Source organism: Vulpes vulpes, chromosome 4, assembly GCF_048418805.1.
Source record: "Vulpes vulpes isolate BD-2025 chromosome 4, VulVul3, whole genome shotgun sequence".
Taxonomy (NCBI): Eukaryota; Metazoa; Chordata; class Mammalia; order Carnivora; family Canidae; genus Vulpes; species Vulpes vulpes.
Window position 1 is genome coordinate 50,177,255 of NC_132783.1, and position 12,986 is coordinate 50,190,240.

General features: G+C 32.1%; 1 protein-coding gene and 1 pseudogene across 3 annotated transcripts in view; one reads left to right on the top strand and one right to left on the bottom strand.

The window, feature by feature from the left end:
• Nucleotides 1–12,986, bottom strand: part of GRID2 (glutamate ionotropic receptor delta type subunit 2) — a 1,472,825-nt gene that overhangs the window by 1,300,047 nt on the left and 159,792 nt on the right. The gene's annotated exons all lie outside the window — the stretch shown is intronic.
• Nucleotides 2,761–2,956, top strand: LOC112932643 (protein transport protein Sec61 subunit gamma pseudogene; annotated as a pseudogene).

Consider the following 12,986-nt stretch of genomic DNA (forward strand, 5'->3'; position numbering starts at 1 on the left):
AAGTGTTGGTGAAGATGTATGGGAAAAGGGAAGCTTTATGAACAATTGGTGAAAATGTAAACTGGTGCAACCACTATGGAAAACAGTATAATGTTTCCTCAAAAAATTAAAAATACAACTACCATATGATCTAGCAATTCCACTACTTAGTATTTATCAAAGGAAAACAGAGATACTAATTTGAAAAGATATATACACTCTTATGTTCACTGAAGCATTATTTACAATAGGCATGATACAGAAACATCAGCATCCAAGGTTGGATGAATGGATAAAGAAAATGTGTGTATGTGCATACACAGACATGTACACACACAGAATACACAGACATGTACACACACACACACAATAGAATACCACTAAACCATAAGAAAGAATGATATTTTGCCATTTGTGATACCATAGATGGACCCTGAGGGTATTATGCTAAGTGAGGCAAGGAAGATAGAGAAAGACAAATACCTCATGATTTCACTTATGTGTGGAGTTTAAAAAACAAAACAAAGAAAACAAAATCCAGACTCATAAATATAGAGAACAGATTGGTCTTTGTCAGGGGTAGGGGTAGAAATTGGTGAAGGGAATTAAATAGTAGAATCTTTCAGCTATAAAATAATCATTTAAATGTAATGTACAGCATCTGAACACAATATAACACTGCATTAGCTTGCAAGATGGCAGATGGTAACTGGACCTATTATAGTTACCATTTCCTAAGGTGTACAAATGTAAATCACTATGTTGTATATTTGACACTAATATAATATTGTATGCCAATTATGCCTCAATAAATTTTAAAAAATAGACTGTAAAAAAATACAACTTTAAATACCATGATATTTAGAAAAATCTATCAAATATTTTTTCTCTACATAATGGTTAGAATGTTAATAGGTTCTGATATATATGTAAGATTTATTGATCATTAATAAGCTATTTTATTATTTTAATCATTTTTCAACAGGGAACAAAATTGGACAACTAATGTAATGAAGAATTAAGGATATATAAGCATATAACAGTTTTGTTTCAACTTACTATAAAATTTTACTACTTGTATTGTCTTGAACAAATTATATATCCCCTGTGTGCTATAGTTTCACCTTCTAGGGTTACTATAAGAATCTACTACATTGAGTTGTAATAAAAATTAAATAATAAAATTTTGCAAAACTTTCAAATAGTAGCTTATATTTAATATAAAGCTAATCTTTAATTTTTTAACTTTAAAATAAAAAAAAACTATCATCACATCAAATCACTATGCAATGCCCTATGATACCTAGGCTATCACTTGTTCAGAGTACAACTGTTCCTTAAACATTATCCTAATCTTACATTTCCAACATTATTATAAGATTTCAGAGACAAATACATTTTTTTCAAAATGTCTTATATATGTCCTACAGTGGGCAATATAATGCTGGTAAAGCAAATGTTTAATGACTTCTTATTGAAACAGTACATTTTTATATATTTGAAAATTAACAGTGGGTCTTTTCTATTTTTATTTTTCTAAAAATGATACATCTCTAAGCAATTTCTGAATAATATGTTTTAGTATATGCTTTATTAGGGAAAATATTTTAATATAATAACTGTACAAAAGTATTAAATACAATTAATAAAACATAAAGCCATATGTTTATTGAGAAAATTCAAAGATGGAATTGTTAAACTATCACTGAGTTTCTAGGAAACAATAAAATACATTTATTATTTTTGTAGCTTTATTGCGGTATAGTTAATACAAAAAATTTTACATATTTAGTATATACATTTTGATGCTATTGAACATATGCATATACTCATGATACCATCACTACGATGAAAGTAGTAAATACATCTAACACCACCAAAAAGTTTCTGGCTCCACTTATTTGTGTGTGTGTGTGTGTGTGTGTGTGTGTGTGTGTGTAAGAACACTTAACATGAGATATGTCTTCCTGACAAGATTTTAATTGTACAATACCATATTATTCATTTATTTTTGATGAGTACACATAGCATTAACAGCTAGAACTTGGAACAGCTTTGAAAAGTAATATAAGATTTTCCAAGGACTAAAAATTACTAATATTAAAAATATATATGATGTCTCACTTTCATTTCCAGCCAAGAGAAGTCTGAGGGACCAAATTTAACAATCCAGCAAAACAACTAAAAGCTGAGCAAGATATATGAAACAACAGTTCTTAAATTTTTTGACATCGGAATACAAAGGACAGTGATATCTAAGGGACAAGAAACAAACAAGGTAAGTCCAACAATTGTCCTACCCTACAGCCTAAAGAACATTTCTAGACCATGGTAAAGGACAGGAGACTGTAAGACATTCCAGAATAATCCCAAAGTACTTGTCATGATGTAGTCAGCAGAGTACTCATTAGTGCATATGTGTTAGTACACTGTCTAAAACTGGAGAAAGAAATCCATGAAAGTTGTAGGCGTATCATCCACCAAGGTTTACTTAAGGCTGAGGCTATTGGCTATTCTTAATACCAAAATAGAAAACCTTATAATAGGGCATTAATTACTTAGAACAATTTGCAAAAGAAAAACAACCTTGAAAAAATATATTAGAAACTACTCAAAATGAAACACATAGAGAAAAAATAAATTAAAAGATAGAGCATTAGTAACTCATGGGAAAACAAAGAAATCTGTACTTGTGTAGTTAGAATCCACAAAGAAAGGAGAAACAGTGCTATCTGTTCCTGGAATTTGAGGCATCAGCAGGTAGGCATCACGGATTAGGTAATGTAGTTCATTGAGCCAAGTTAGCAGTTTGCAAAGGATTAAATTCAGTTCATTAATAAATCTACTAAACCTGACAGAAAAGAATTCCAGAAGATTGCCATGGCAACAGCAATATAATGTGCTATAATGGGAATCATTGGCTTTTTTTGTGAAATTGATCTATATCCCTATCAATAACATCATTGTTGGTGGCTGAACACTCCTTTAAAAGTTTTTCATCTTGGGAATTAGTGAACAAGTGAGGATTTAAGAAGTTCATGAAGTAAAGATTTGCCTATATGTTTTGTGTTTGTTTTGTTTTCTTCCAAGATATTTTGTATTTCTGAATTTAAATAATTTCAGAAAAAGGAGCAGAAAAATATAATGGTTCTTTTTTATTCCTGAATTTGATGAAAACTATAAACCTGTAGATTCAAGAAAATTAACAAACCCCAAGCATAAGAGATATGCAAAGGATCAGACCAAGGCACATTATAATCAAATGGGTTAAAACTAAGGAAAAGGAGAACATCTTAACAGCAGCTAAAGGAGGGAGAAAAAACATGATATACAGAGGAACAAAGATAACGAGCAAACTGACTTAATATCAGAAACAATGCAAGCCAGAAGACATGGATCAACATATTTAAAGCACTGACAAATAAATTGTCAACTAATGATTTTCTTACCCAGAAAATAACATTCAAATACAAAACTAAAATCAAGACATTACATAAAAAATATATAAAATCAATCACTAGGCAGACCTTCATGTATAAAGAGAATGATCCAAATGTAAATATGGATTGGTACAAGTGAATGAACAGCCTTAGGAATGAAAAATATGTGAATAAATGTAGCACATTTTTCCTATTAAAGGTCTTTAAAACATTGACTATTTAAAGAGAAAAATTATGATATAGTGTGAGGTTAGAACATATCCAGAAGTAAAATATATGGCAACAATAACACACAAGCCATGGGAGGAAAAAAATGGGGGAACAGTGATTTCAAATTCCTCTACTATTTTATTTATTTATTTTTAAAGATTTTATTTATTTATTCATGAGATACAGAGAGAGAGGCAGAGATATAGGCAGAGGGAGAAGCAGGCTCCCTATAGGGAGCCCTATGCGGGTGAGGAGGGGACCTTGATCCCCAGATGGGGATCACACCCTGAGCCCAAGGCAAACACTCAATCTGAGCCACCCAGGCATCCTGATTTCCCTCTACTATTTTAATGTGGTGTAGTATCATTTGATGGTAGACCCTGATAAGTTAAATATAAATACTATAAATCCTAAAGCAACCTCTAAAATAATACAACAAAGTCAATAAATAAGTCAACCAAAAGGCTAAAAGAATCAAAAACAAATCCTCAATTAATCCAAAAGGAAGCAAAGAAAGGTAACAAAGAACATAAGACAGAAAAGAAATAGCAGGATGTTAGACTTAAATTCAACCATATCAGAACCACTTTAAATATAAATGATCTTAACCAAATTAAAAGATAGAGACATTGAGATTGGATTAAGATTTTTAAAAAGCAACATCCAATGATATGTTGCCTATAAGTCATACACTTTATTTTTTTTAAGATTTTATTTATTTATTCATGAGAGACACAGAGAGAGGGGCAGAGACACAGGCAGAGGGAGAAGCAGGCTCCATGCGGGGAACCTGATACAGGACTTGATCCCAGAATCCTGGGATCACAACCTGAGCCAAAGTTAGACACTTAACCACTAAGCCAGCCAGGCATTCCAAGACATACACTTATTTATTTATTTATTTATTTATTTATTTATTTATTTATTTATTTTTAAAGATTTTATTTATTTATTCATGAGAGACATACACAGAGAGAGAGAGAGAGAGAAGCAGAGACACAGGCAGAGGGAGAAGCAGGCTCCATGCAGGGAGCCCGAGGCGGGACTCAATCCTGGGACTCCAGGATCACGCCCTGGGCCAAAGGCAGGTGCTAAACCACTGAGCCACCCAGGGATCCCCAAGACATAAACTTTAAACACAATATACAAATACATTACAATAAAATAATGGAAAGCAAGATACTGGGCTTGCTCCAATCAAAGGAAAGCTGGATTAACTATATTAATATCAGGCAAAGAAAATTTCTGAGCAAAGAATACTGCCCTTTCTGGACAAACTATTATCAGATACGGAGAAGTTCATCTCCCAGTGATAAAGGGGGCAATGCAAGAGAACAGAACAACTCTAAATGTTTACGTGTTTAATAACATCTGCAAAAACACACATGGCAAAAACAGACTGGACTTCAAAGAGAAAACCAAAAATCTACAATCCCAGAAAGAAATTTCAACACCTCTTTCACAATAATTGATAGAAAATATATACAAGAATTCAATAAAGATGTTAAAGATTTGAACAACAATATTATCTAAAGCAACATTATTGATAATTATAGAGCACATCAACTAACAACAGCACAACACAAATTCCTGTCCGGTTAGTAGAGAATATTTACCATGACAGACCAATTCTGGGTTGAAATTCTGAGGAACCTAGAAATAAAAGGAAAATGCCTGAACCTGAAAACACCATGTATGAAAAATCTACAGCTAATGTTATACTTACTGGTGAAAACTATTAAGATGAGAAATGTGTCAAGAATGTTCACTCTCCTGTCTTTTACTCAACATTGTGCTAGAGATACTAGTTGATCCAATAAATCAGAAAAAATAAATATATCATCCAAAATTGAGGAAATAAAATTTGACTTACCAGTAGATGATATAATTATCATCAACAAAGAAAATTCAACAGAATCTACATAAAAGCCACCAGGACTAAAAAGTGGTTGCAAGGTTTCAAGATACAAAGTCAAATGGATCAAATAGACAAATTGATCAAAATCATTAGTCTTTAGAGAAATGCAAATTAAAATCACAATGAGATACTATCATGCTCGTGTTTCAATGTCTGAAATATTTTTCTTAAATGACCACACAAAGTGTTGCTGAAGACAGAACAACTGGGACTCTCATACTATCAGGGAGTAAATAAAATGGCATAATTATTTTGGAAAACAAATTGTCAGTTTCTTAAAAATTAAACATACATTTATTACATATAAACCAGCTGTTACACTTCTAAGCATTTATCCAAAATTTATATAGCATATATACATGCAAAGGCTTGAGCAATAATGTTCACAGCAGCTTTATTTGTAATAGCTAAAAATTAGAAACAATCCAAATGCCCAACAATATATGAATAGGTAAAAAAAAATTCAACATATATTCATATAATAGAATACTACTCAGCAATAAAAAAACCACAATGAACTACTAATAAACACTGAAATATAAATGCCATAATATTATGACTGAGTTAATGAAACAAGATCACAATGGAATATATAGTGTATGAGTCCATTATATGTGTCTCTAGAAATGCAAACTAATATAGCAACAGGATAATCAACATTTGCCTGGAGATGGAGTTTGCAAACAGGAAATGTGGGAGGGAGGAACTACAAAGAAGCAAATGAAAACTGATGTGGGGGAGATAATCATTATCTTGATGTTATTATGGTTCATATACACATCAACTGTACAAATTATACGATTTAAATATGTATAGTTTACTGGGTATCATATATACCATAATAAAGCTGTTAAAATATATATGTAAATTATTTTAATTGATTCTATTTGTCATTTACTACTATCACAAAAATCTTACCACTTAGAGTTAAAAAAAAGTTACACAAATATAACGTGTAATGTACCAGAAATGTTACAACTATAAAACTATGCAGCAAGCATAGCAGGAAAAAAAAAATAGGAGATCTGTGTTCTAGTTCTAGTTTTGTAATGACTGGCTCACTGACTATGATTAAATCACTAAACCACTCAAGCCTTCTGTGTGCTCATCTGTAAAGTGAAAGGTCTGTACAAGATCATTGGTCTTTAGCCTTGTCTGGATTTATAGACCATTCTGGAGTATTAGTTTTTAGGAATGAGCAACTGAAGGAATTGAAGAATCACCCACAAAATTCTCTGTAAATCGACAATAATTAAAACACAATCCTTAACTTATTCCAATACCACACAGTAATTTTTAAACAACCCACACTTAACATGCCATTTCCTTGCCTTTCTACTGTGTCATTTTGCCCTTACGCTGCTCTGTTATATATACAAATGGTAAAATTCTCAAATGTTCCAGGAAATATGTTATCTTTCCTTGAACTGGCTTTACCTAACCATTGCATTTTGCTATTCACTGTCAGGATTTGTACCCAACACAACAATATACTACATGTCTACTTAAGATATTCTAGGAATACTGTACATGGAAAGTATTAATTTGCAAAACTAAAGTACATGTTTCTCAAAATTGAGCAGTATTCCAGTGAAGCAGTGAACACCACTGTTGTAAGTAATCTCTAAGGCCTGTTTCGGATCACTATTTTAAATCTGTAAAATCTGAAAAATTGTATTGATCATTCTTGTTTGTTGATTTAGAGATAATATCTGTGTGCTATGAGTCACAGCTAACACACAATAAATGGAAATTCTGCTCACCTACGAAACACTAGTAGTTTCATGGCCTTGGACATCACTTAGCATACAACTGTAAGTCTGAACTATTTTAGCCAATTTTTGCTTAAAGCCCCTTTTTCTCCTTCTTAATACATTTCAGTTTTGGGTAAACTTTATTCCTTGGTTAGGTGTGGCAAACCTCCAAGAATCCAGGTAATTCCTTATATTTAGAAATATTGCATAAAGAATAGTCCCGGGGATCCCTGGGTGACTCAGCGGTTTAGGGCCTGCCTTTGGCCCAGGGTGTGATCCTGGGCTCCAGGGATCGAGTCCCGCATGGGCTCCTGCATGGAGTCTGCTTCTTCCCCTGCCTGTGACTGCCTCTCTCTCTGTGTGTCTCTCATGAGTAAATAAATAAAATCTTAAAAAAAAAAAAAAGAATAGTCCCTATTAAAGAGGGATGAGGGCTTCCTTTGACAATACTTAAATAAATTTATAACTCTCTTTTTCAGAAATGAATAAAGGTTGAATTATTTTAAAGCTTAATAATCGGTATTATTTTTTAAATCAAATTGGTATTATTTTTAAGTCAAAATATTGAATTATGCTCGGGCCATGTTTGAGAAGTTATTTTTCTACAGGGGTTAAAATTAAAGTGAAAAACATGTGCCTCCCTCTTCCTATTTTTTGGAAGTTTTATTTGGAAGTTTTTATTTTCTAGCTAATAAAGAAGAGAGAAATTTAGTATTCAGGGAAAACTATCTTCTAAACTCAATGCCCACATCCAATTATAGTTTAGGATACTTACTTAGAGCCTTTAGAAATACCAGTGAAAATGGATCTTTTTCTATTCTCTTATTTGGGTTAAAATACTTGGCATCCTTTTATATAATTGTTTTCAAAGCAAAACTTTAATATATCTATGACATCTGTGCATTCAGTATGTTTGGAATATATTACAAACTAAATATTTTGTGTATATACAATGTTCTCTCCTGGAATATAAAGAAATCAGTGTCTCCTTAATTTATTAATATAACTTAATTTTCAAATTTTAATCTTATTAAAGTAATTTTAGCATTTACTATTGTGAAAATAATTCAGAAAGCAATGAACTCTTCTCTGTGACTAAGCACCATGATTTGCTTTATTACCTCCAAAATTCTCCATTAGCATATTTTTTTAAGATTTTATTTATTTATTCATGAGAACACAGAGAGAGAGAGGCAGAGACAGGTAGAGGGAGAAGCAGGCTCCATGCCGGGAGCCTGATGCAGTACTCGATTCCAGGACCGCCAAATCACGAACTGAGCCAAAGGCAGACACTCAACCACTGAGCCACCAAGGTGCCCCTCTCATTAAATTGTTTTTAATCATGCCTTCAAAGAAATAAAAATTATGGGGACCTCAAAGCTGATGAATTTGGGATTATTCTCCAAGATTTTTTTAATTTAAATTCAATTAGCCAATATACAGTACATCATTAGTTTCAGATGTAGCATTGAATAATTTATCAGTTGCATATAATATCCAGTGCTTATCATATCACGTGCTCTCCTTAATGCCCATCACCTAATTACCCCATCCCCACATCCACCTCCCCTGAAGCAACCCTCAGTTTGTTTCCTAGAGTTAAGGGTCTCCCATGGTTTTCCCCCCATCTCTGATGATTTCCCATTCAGTTTTCCCTCCCTTTCCCTATGAGCCTCTATACTGTTTTTTACATGTCACATATGAGTGAAACCATATGTAACTGTCTTTCTCTGGCTGAATTATTTCACTCAGCATAATACCCTCTAGTTCCATCTACGTCGATGTGAATGGTAAATATTCATCTTTTCTGATGGCTGAATAACATTCCACTGTGTATATATATAACATTAAGATTCTGTATTTTTGTTGTGGTTTTGGTTTTCATTTCCTTTGTTTGGCCTTGTAGTTTGTGCCTTTTTCTTTAACTCTTCTCCTGTCCCAGTATCAATTTGTCTAACCCCGTTCTCACTGGATTACTCCAACACTGAAGTCGATGCTATAACAAAAAACAAGCCTTTCATTCTCCCATAATAGTATTTGAAAACAGAATACAAAATAACAGGAAACTAAAGAAAATATCTTCAAAGTAATAAGTCTCTTTGGTTAGGAATTTTCCTGATTGTTTAATATATAACCAAATATTTTGGGTAAATGGAAGTACATTAGATAATGGACAGAGGTTTTGATAGAACTAAGATCTGGTCCCAGTTCTTCCATTTTCTACTAGCTGAGTGACTTTGGTAAAGTCATTTCATTTATCTAAATTTTAATGTTCTTACCTCAAAACTTGAGCAAATTGTAGCACCTATTCAGGATGATTATTGAAAACTTATACTACCCAATGATGAAAGCTTTTAACATGGAAACTGCTATGTTATGAACACTCAATAAATGTTAAATAACAATACTTTTGCTTGTATCTCCAGAACATAATCACAATGCTTGTAGTATGTAACTGTATTTCAGTTTGTATTGGGGGGGGGGATGAATTAACTTATCCTTCACTAGTTTATTTTTATTTTTTTTATTTTTTATTTTATTTTATTTTTTAATAATAAATTTATTTTTTATTGGTGTTCAATTTGCCAACATACAGAATAACATCCAGTGCTCATCCCGTCAAGTGCCCACCTCAGTGCCCGTCACCCATTCACCCCCAGCCCCCGCCCTCCTCCCCTTCCACCACCCCTTCACTAGTTTAGATAATAGCTGACATAGCCTGGGTTAATTAAAATCTCTATGATATATATAAACTATTGATAATCTAGTTCTTCTTTGGGTTCAATTTTCATATACTCAGATAAATTTACATTTTTATTATATATGCAGCTTTAATATGATTATTTTATATCACCCATTTCCAAGACATTCTAAGCTCTTAAAGGACATATAAAATATCATTTATTCAAGATGAAAAAATGGGGTCAATTTAAGCCTAGCTTCATAGATATTAACAATTTACAGAATGTAGAATAAAATTTAAAAGCTACACAGTCTAATCGGTTTAACAGAAAAATAAGCTTAACATAAAAAAGGGTGTGGAGGGAGGAGTAAAATAGAGAAAAAATCAAAAGAAACAATCTAAAAAAATAAAAAGTGCACGACTCATTTTTTAAAAAAGAAATACAGGTATAAATCCATGAAAAATTCAAAAAAAATGAAAATCTAAATGAACAATACAAAAGGATTTTGTGAGAATGTCAACCTCTGCCTGTACAGGATCTTTCTTTTGTCTACATTGTCTATTGCTTACTAGAGGTAAATTAGTAAAATTTGCAATTTTGGTTGTTTATTACCATATTTATAAGTCAAGATTTATGCATATGTGTTAAACGCTTTTCTCATTGGTGGAAATGAGTAGAAAACTGAACTGACCCTGGTATTAACATCTCATTATTTATTCTCACCTAATTTAATACCAAGACTAAACAGAAGGACATGTCAAGCAAGATTTCCAAACAAACAAGATTATGATGCTTTATGAACTGCAAATAAATACTTAAGTAGATACTTTTAAAATGAAAGATTCAATTAGAGGAATGTTAAGTTTTTCCTCAATGAAGATTCTGATGAAACTGCAAAGAAAAATGCCCCATCATTCACATCCCCGGTAGGTTTTATTTGCTGCAGGTAAATTATAACTCTATGCAACTAATTTTTAAAATAAGTTCCATAAAACCAGTGAACAAACAAATCAAGCAGTCTGAAAAACGATGCCTTATGCCAGAAGTATGGCATTTCCCTGTTTGACAAAAATCTAATTTATCTCAAAAAACATTCTTTAATAAATTAACATATTGTTATTAAATAATATCTTCTTGAATTTGTATTACCTCTTTTTGACAAATATTCCTACTTATCCTTCAAAATTCTGCCCACAAGAGTTTACTTTTTTGAAATACTGTTTTAGCTTCCTATGAGAATTAGGCATTTTTCTGTACAGGTACTGTATTTTATTAATGCTCCTATTTTTAAATAAACAAATCTTTTTTACAATTAAACACATTTCTAGCTCCTGTCAAAACTGTAAGCTCCTTGAGATCAATGAACTTGTCTTTTTCATTTTTGATTCCTTGGAGCCTGACACACACTATCAAATGATAGTTGAACTGAAAATGATATATTGGATTTACACATTACCTTTTTTGAGGTGTCAAACACCTTAAATATTATATACAGTGACAGTATTAGTAGGCAGCATATTGCTTTTCATCAGGAGAAAATAGGTAAATATATTGTCATAATTCATCTAGACTATGTTTAAGTACATAGAGCAAAAAGTTAATATACCTACTAAAACTTTCCTGATATGAAGGGATACAGCTTTACGTCGAATATTAAAGAGAACAATCTTTCTTTCTTTTAATTGAACTTAGTTGATCTAAAGCCTCTGTTTGAATTGGGGTTAGGAGAGGGAAGAGAATGTAGCAAAAAAATCCTCTTTAGAATACAGTGAGAGTAAATTGTTGCTCACAGAAAAAGTACAATTAAAGTAGTTTCAACCAAAGCTATGCTATTTCCACTCTTTCTCATTCCTTTGGTCCTTGCTAGAACAGCCCTAATTTCTTCATTAGAAACAGATTATAGACTATATGATATGATAGGAAGAAATGATGGAGATGAGAAAGATCATATGCTCTACAATTTAGGAAAGGCTATTTTATGAATGTTCAAGAATGGGGTGAGGAATGTTCATTGAAAGTGATTTATCATATAAATTGGGGGGAGCAAAGGGAAGCAGTATTTAAATGGAAGAGAAGCTGAAGAAAGTAGTAATTGGGTTAAAAAAAAAAAAGGAAAAGGAAAAAAGAAACAAATAGAGGTGGTAAGGTAAGACTCTAAGATGGAGACTGGGACCAGCAGATTCCACAGACCTCAATGAGTCTAACAATTAGTATCCCAATTCTCACCCATGGAAGAAAGGTAGACAAGAAAGAGTCAAATCTCTCTTAAGATTAGCAATAGGAAGCGTAAATCCTAATATTCCTGACTTTTTAATATAAACTTCATTAAACAAAAAGAAGATGTGTAAGGACAGATATAAGAAGAAAAATAAGTATGGAAATTAATAAATGAAGAGTGACCTTCAGCTCATTTTTATAAATCACTGTTGACCATTTCAGTGAAATGGATTTGATACCTCAAGTTTGAACACAGATTTGTCTAAGTCCCTTGATTTCTGTTGATCTTGGAGTTGAGACTCACCGTTGTTAAACTTACCACAGACTTTTGTTTTGTTTTATTTTCCAAAAGATATATACGAATGATTAAAAATAAGACCTAAGTAAGTTAAACTATCCTCATAAATGGTGTGGTTCAAAAATTTCAGAAAAAAATCTGTGATGATAGAATTTATTCTGCATATTTAAACTCAATGAGATGAATCTGTGTGTATACTTAAGTATACACATCAATATCCCAAGTGAGGGCTTCTACAGGAAGAGTGAGTTTACAATTTAATGGCACAGAAAAAATACAAATGATTCTACAAGCAAGAATCCTTAAAGAAAATTCTAAGTGGATGAAAGCAAAAACCTCGGTTTGAGAGAATAACTTACAACATTTAGATTGACAATAGTTTCTGACCTGAATTCTGAAATAGAATTATGAAATAAAACACTATCAGTTTCACATGAGAACTTTACAGTAACTAATTACCACATTTCAGAATCATTGTTGGACTTT